At 43.5% G+C, this 7514-nt stretch overlaps 1 non-coding gene across 1 annotated transcript; it reads right to left on the minus strand.

The window, feature by feature from the left end:
• Positions 1-612: 612 nt before the first annotated feature.
• Positions 613-696, minus strand: Trnas-gga (transfer RNA serine (anticodon GGA)). The gene is given in 2 exon segments: positions 613-647; positions 657-696. It is a non-coding gene; the product is annotated as a tRNA-Ser (tRNA).
• Positions 697-7514: the final 6818 nt, after the last annotated feature.

Consider the following 7514-nt stretch of genomic DNA (forward strand, 5'->3'; position numbering starts at 1 on the left):
ACACCTTTCCGCTCAGGGAGCAGCACGTTAGAGCGCGCGGTTAGCCGGCCAGGCGGATGTCACATGAGTAACAAATCTGTCTGGGAAATTTTCAACCTCTTACGGCTGCCAAAATCGATAGCTGGTGATTTCATTGTGAAGTGATAACTCTAAGGAACAACCACAGATAAACCAAGGCCAGACACATCTCATGTACTGATGGACAGGGTCATGGTCCATTGCAAGTGGTAGTTGTGAGAAGTAGCATGAAATTAGCTGAAGGAATTACTCGCCAGCTACCAGCAGTTCAGCTAGCACAATTACAGTGTGTAGGAATTTCTACCTCTCTTCAGTTAACCCAGTCTGGTAAGTATCCCATATGTAGTGTGTAGCGTAAGACGTAACACCACCTTTATTCCGGAGGCGATAGCACGTATCGGCATGTGGTTTTCGGCGAATCATAGCGGATTATGGGGCACACAAGATGGTACATGCACAATAATCACAACGTTTATATTGACCGAATGGTTCAAATGGCTCTGAGCACTATGGGACTTAACTTCTGAGGTCATCAGTACAAAAGAACTTAGAACTACTTAAACTTAACTAACCTAAGGACATTACACACACCCATGCCAGAGGCAGGGTTCGAACCTGCGACTCTAGCGGTTGCGCGGTTCCAGACTGTAGCGCCTAGAACCGCTCGGCCACCCCGGCCGGCTATATTGACAGAGATAATGAAGCAAGTTCATGTTTCTTAAATAGGACGCTATACTTTTTTTACCATCATTCGAACGCTCTGGAAAAGACGCTTATAGTGATGTAACGCATGTTGCTGTTGTTATTCAAACTTTGCTTAAAAGAGGACGGAAACTCGGCCTGTGGGTCGCGCGTGGCGTGTTTGGAGCCTGCAGCCGCTTCCGACCGCCTCGACCTTCAATCGTACTGTTGTGGTTGGCAGGAGAGCCAACCGTGTTCCTAAAGGAGGCCGAAATGCACGCGTTTTAGCTGACGCAGGCTGGCGTGAGGTCTGGAACATGACAAGGGAATCAGAATTGAGAAAAACGGACGTAGCTTGTGGAATACTTAAATTTAATCCATTAATGGAGAACGTCGCTCTTTATGGTACATGATTCACAATATCAATAGTACGGATACTGGCGCCTTGCTAGGTCGTAGCAAATGACGTAGCTGAAGGCTATGCTAACTATCGTCTCGGCAAGTGAGAGCGTAGAAGTCAGTGAACTATTGCTAGCAAAGTCGGCTGTACAACTGGGACGAGTGCAAGGAAGCCTCTTCTAGACCTGCCGTGTGGCGGCGCTAGGTCTGCAGTCACTGATAGTGGCGACACGCGGGTCCGACGTATACTAACGGACCTCGGCCGATTTAAAGGCTACCACCTAACAAGTGTGGTGTCTGGCGGTGACACCACACGTACAATACTTCCCAGCGTCTTTTAAGCGAAGTTTGAATCACAATAACAACATGCGTTATATCACTACAAACGTCTTTTCCAGAGCGTTCGAATGATGGGAAAAAAGTATAGTGTCCCATTTAAAAAATATGTACTTGCCTCATTATCTCGGTCAATATAAACGTTGTGATTATTGTCCACGTACCAAAGTATGTGCCCCATAGTCGGCTATGACTCGCCGAACACCGCTTGTCGATACGTGCAATCGCCAACGGAATAATGGGGGTGTTACACCTTACGCGACTTTCCCGACCTATATTACACAAAACTTAAAAATCGGTCATTGTACAATGCAATTGTAACAAAATGTCCTTCATGTTACAGTATAATTGTGACAAATTGACCAATATTACAGCAGAACAATAAGAAATATCTGCTACCTACAATTATCAGATAATTGTGGACTGATTCGCATTTTAAAAACAGGTACCAGCTGTGACCACAATACTAAGAAGCTCATTACCTGTCAACTCCTCTGTACTCAAAGAGAATAGCGTTTATGTATCATGTAAAAAAGAAAACACTGGATCTTAAGCCTTTATGGAGACTTAAATTTACTTTCAGATGAAGAGTTGTTACATTATGATGTACTGTCAGCTAAGCGAGCAAGGTTAAGACATAAAAGACGGAATAAGATGTAGTAGTGTTCGCCAGGAATATCTATCAAGTGATTGTAGTTGACAGCATATACCACCTGTGGTGTCACCGCCAGACACCACACTTGCTAGGTGGTAGCCTTTAAATCGGCCGCGGTCCGTTAATATACGTCGGACCCGCGTGTCGCCACTATCAGTGACTGCAGACCAAGCGCCGCCACACGGCAGGTCTAGAGAGACTTCCTAGCACTCGCCCAGTTGTACAACCGACTTTGCTAGCGATGGTTCACTGACTTCTACACTCTCATTTGCCGAGACGATAGTTAGCATAGCCTTCAGCTACTTCATTTGCTACGAACTAGCAAGGCGCCAGTATCCGTACTATTGATATTGTGAATCATGTACTATAAAGATCGACGTTCTCCATTAATGGATTAAAGTTAAGTATTCCACCAGCTACGTCCGTTTTTCCCAATTCTAATTCCCTTGTCATGTTCCAGACCTCACGCCAGCCTGCGTGAGCTGAGACGCGTGCATTTCGGCCTCCTTTAGAAAAACACGGTTGGCTCTCCTGCCAACCACAACACCACCAGCATTGAATTATGGGTGTTATGTGACCTTTGTACATAGCTCATTGCGCTTCGAAGTACGTCAAAAGAGAAAAAATTACGTTCCATACATAAGTGCCACAAATATTTAATATTGTTACAAAAGTAGCATGAGGAGTTTAAAGTATTACGAATACTGAGATAAAGGATTAATAACGTAGGATTAACATACGTGGTTGCAGGGGCAAACATGTGCAAGATAAGTACTGTCTGGATAAATTTGGGAGTCAATTCGTTAAACGTATACGCCTATTATCAGCAAATACAACTGGGGATAATATTTATACGTGACAGTGCGAGTCATTTTCACCAGATTACACAGATCATCACGCCACAGTACTTGTTTAAAACTAGGTATCACAGGAAACTGCACTACGACGTGGAAAACGATTACGTGCAAATAATATTTTATTTTGCCTATGAATGAAGATTAAAGAGATTGCCCTATAAAGCAAAAAATGGACGGATTTCATCCATGGTAAGATATTCTGAAGTTTGAGACAACGCAAATTTGCCGCAAGTCACAGTTCCAAATTCATTTTCGAGAACAGTTTCGATGTGACATATTCTCATTTTGCAATGACATCACATCGTAGTTTATGGACAAGAAAACTCATTAGTATGACCAAGAACAATACAGGACGAAATAATCAGACGCAAGTGAAATGCCATTTTGTTTCCTTAACAAGAAGTACGAAGCTACTTCTGATATATATGTCAAGAGTGAATTGATTTTATGAGACCCCTCCAAGAAACTTTTTGTATTCGGCTTCAACAGTAGCTGCACTGTACACAGAAGAGTGCACACTGTCATTCCCAGCGTCATCTTTCAAACAAAAGAGATGATAGATGCATAGTTCAGACTATGTATAATGACATGCGAGATGCAGCTGACTGCCACTACGCTGCCACAGTATTATAACCCGTCGTGTTCAAAAGCATCTGAATTTCGCGTCGTGCTCAAACGTATCCGAAAAATCTGAATTTTGTGTAAATTGGCACTATTTTCTAAACTTTTCTCAAATATATGTCGCATCTTCTAATAACACCCCCCTTTTTTTATCAAAATCAACAACAATATTAATGGCCGGCCGATGTCGCCGAGCGGTTCTAGGCGCTTCAATCCGGAACCACGCCATTGCTACGGTCGCAGGTTCGAATCCTGCCTCGAGCATTAATGTGTGTGATGTCTTTAGGTCAGTGATGTTAAAGTAGTTCTAAATTCTAGGGGACTGATGACCTCAGATGTTAACTGCCATAGTGCTCAGCGCCATTTGAACCAATAATATTACTTTTTTTCCTTTCCTTGCAGCTGTGGCCCTTGTTGGTGAATTTAAGGGGTAGTTGGATGCCCTTACTGTCGCCATCCTGTTAATCCCCGGATGGAAGATGCAGACCCAACTGTTTGCGTGTAGTGCTATGCTCGTGAAAGTGAACAAATGGTTTTCTAAATGTTTGCATACCGTTAAACTGAGGCAGGAGTTCTTCACCAGCTTCATATTCACCTTGTAGTGTGTGGGAATCGTGTGTAGGAAACAGCCTGAAAACCACATCCGGGCCGGCTGGCGCACAGAACATCGCAGTTAACCTACCAGGGAGGATGTGATTCATGTCTGGCTTAACTCTCCATACTGGAAGCGACGCCTTAACATGCATGGCTATCGGGTGAGTAATCAACAATCATACTATGGATGTGGGTTGGCTATATAACGCTTGACGAAATAATACGTGGTGGTCCTGTAAGTCACTTCATTCCGTTGCGTGACTCATAATTCTCGCCTGTGCATTTTGCTTGACTTGGCGTAACACAATTTCTTCTTCTCGGTCAGTTTCGGTTGAAAAAAGAAGAGTGGAATATTCACACCTCAGTTCACACAGTATCGTGAAGTTGCTACAGGTGCGGCCAAGCCTCCGACATGCCGTCTGCAACCTAGGTGATTTTTAAGTTTTCTTTTGATGGAAAACCAGAGCATCACGGATATCCTTAGACACTTGCAGAATGTCTACGGAGACCTGACAGTGAACAAAAGCACGATGAATCTTTGGGTGAGGTGTCTCTCATCATCGCTGTAAGGTCGCGCAAATCTGTCCGATCTGCTGCATGCCAGCGCCCGCACTCAGCTCTGATTCCCGTGAGTGTGTTATGGTAACCTCAGGAAATTGCAGAAACGACCCCAGCAATTTCGTCGCCGCAAAAATGCAAAGAAACTTCTCCTCTTCCATGACAACACAAGGTATCGCACAACTCTGTGCGCCCGTGAGACGCTCACAAAACTTCATTAGACTGTTCTTCCTCACACACAATACAGCCCAACTTCCATCTGTTTGACCCAATGAAGGATGCTCTCCGCGGAAAGTAGTATGTGGAAGAAGGGGAAGTTACTGAAGTAGCTGACAAAGCGAAAAGGCAGCTAATAAAGTGAGGCAGGTACCAACAGAAGTCATCCATTTCACAGTGCTGTTCTCTACACATGTTCATTGAGAGATTTCGCACATCGGATACCGTGACATCTGCATTCTTCAATCCGTTGGTGACGGAGAGGAGTGTTCAGTAGCCTAAGTTGCAAAGAATGAGTGAGCTATCTATGAAATGTTTTAAAATCAGTGGTTATAGTCTAGAAATGGGTGTCTTTGCATTCAGCTTTCAAAAACCAGATATATGCTTCCTCAATAATCGAAAACATCATATAAAGTTATGTTAACATTGGAATTACACATGTATTACAGGTAATAATCCATGGTTGACTCTTTAACCGAACAGTGTTTCGCACACTTTTTCTCTCCACATTACGTTTCCTGATTTTGTCTCGAGAGCATACATTGTAGCTCACAGACTCACATATTCTGTAATTGGTTCATCATTCATCTCTCAGTAATCTAACCTTCTTTTCATCTACAAATCGAATGCTATATCTGTTGTTTATAGGGAAACCTGAATTATGGAATCATCTGATATTCTCGTAACAGTTTTACAACTTTACTTGAAACTTGTATCCATAACTGAAGCCTGTAAGATGGGTCTTTCACATGTCTAAAACATTCGTTGCAGCTGATTCAGGGTTATCAAACGCTATATTGTATTTTTAATTCAACAGCAAAATAATGCTTGTTTCAAAAATTATTTTTGCAGTCAGTACGACTGCACCATATCTCCCTTTCTAGGAAGTCATCAGTCTTATGTACGAGGTGCATTCAAGTTCTAAGGCCTCCGATTTTTTTTCTAATTAATTACTCACCCGAAATCGACGAAACTGGCGTTACTTCTCGACGTAATCGCCCTGCAGACGTACACATTTTTCACAACCCTGACGCCATGATTCCATGGCAGCGGCGAAGGCTTCTTTAGGAGTCTGTTTTGACCACTGGAAAATAGTTGAGACAATAGCAGCACGGCTGGTGAATGTGCGGCCAAGGAGAGTGTCTTTCATTTTTGGAAAAAGGCAAAAGTCACTAGGAGCCAGGTCAGGTGAGTAGGAAGAATGATGAATCACTTCAAAAATGTTATCACGAAGAAACTGTTGCGTAACGTTAGCTCGATGTGCGGCTGCGTTGTCTTGGTGAAACAGCACACGCGCAGCCCTTCCCGGACTTTTTTGTTGCAGTGCAGGAAGGAATTTGCCCTTCAAAACATTTTCGTAGGATGCACCTGTTACCGTAGTACCCTTTGGAAGGCAATGTGTAAGGATTACGCCCTCGCTGTCCCAGAACATGTGCACCATCATTTTTTCAGCACTGGCGGTTACCCAAAATTTTTTGGTTGCGGTGAATCTGAGCTGACTGGCGCTTTGTTTCTGGATTGAAAAATGGCATCCACGTCTCATCCATTGTCACAACCGAGAAAAAGAAAGTCCCATTCATGCTTTCGTTGCGCGTCAACATTGCTTGGCAACATGCCACACGGACAGCCATGTGGTCGTCTGTCAGCATTCGTGGCACCCACCTGGATGACACTTTTCGCATTTGCAGGTCGTCATGCAGGATTGTGTGCTCAGAACCCACAGAAATGCCAACTCTGGAGGCGATCTGTTCAACACTCATTCGGCGATCCCCCTAAACAATTCTCTCCACTTACTCGATCATGTCGTTAGACCGGCTGGTGCGAGCCCGAGGTTGTTTCGGTTTGTTGTCACACGATGTTCTGCCTTCATTAAACTGTCGCACTCACGAATTCACTTTGACACATCCATAACTCCATCACCACATGTCTCCTTCAACTGTCGAAGATTTTCAATTGGTTTCACACCACGCAAATTCAGAAAACGAATGATTGCCCGCTGTTCAAGTAAGGAAAACGTCGCCATTTTAAGTATTTAAAACAGTTCTCATTCTCGCCGCTGGCGGTAAAATTCCATATGCCGTACGGTGCTGCCATCTCTGGGACGTATTGACAATGAACGCAGCCCCATTTTAAAACAATGCGCATGTTTCTATCTCTTTCCAGTCCGGAGAAAAAAAATCGGAGGCCTTAGAACTTGAATGCACCTGGTATTTCATTTTTGTACATTTTGCATAGTTTAGCAAAGACAGTATTAGTGGCAAGTTTGAAAAAATCTTCTTTTCAGGAAAAAAAAGTGATGATTACGGTGTAGTTGCCAGTGAGCACTGTAACTTGGAGGCCATTGCTGTGTGCGAAGAAGTTGATTTGGGAAGTTTTATCAGCACGAGATGATAAACGTCTTGTACTTCCAGATAATATGTGAAAGTTACCTGTTTACTAGGCACTTTCATATCAGTCCATTATATTTCGTATGTACGCTGGCGATTTTGAAACTAAGGTGCGATCGGTCGCGAAACGAAACCCACAGTTCAAATTCAAACTCTTCTATTTGCAACATTTAGCCGTGCCTCCCAGCTACT

The sequence above is a fragment of the Schistocerca gregaria genome, chromosome 8, assembly GCF_023897955.1.
Source record: "Schistocerca gregaria isolate iqSchGreg1 chromosome 8, iqSchGreg1.2, whole genome shotgun sequence".
Classification (NCBI taxonomy): Eukaryota; Metazoa; Arthropoda; class Insecta; order Orthoptera; family Acrididae; genus Schistocerca; species Schistocerca gregaria.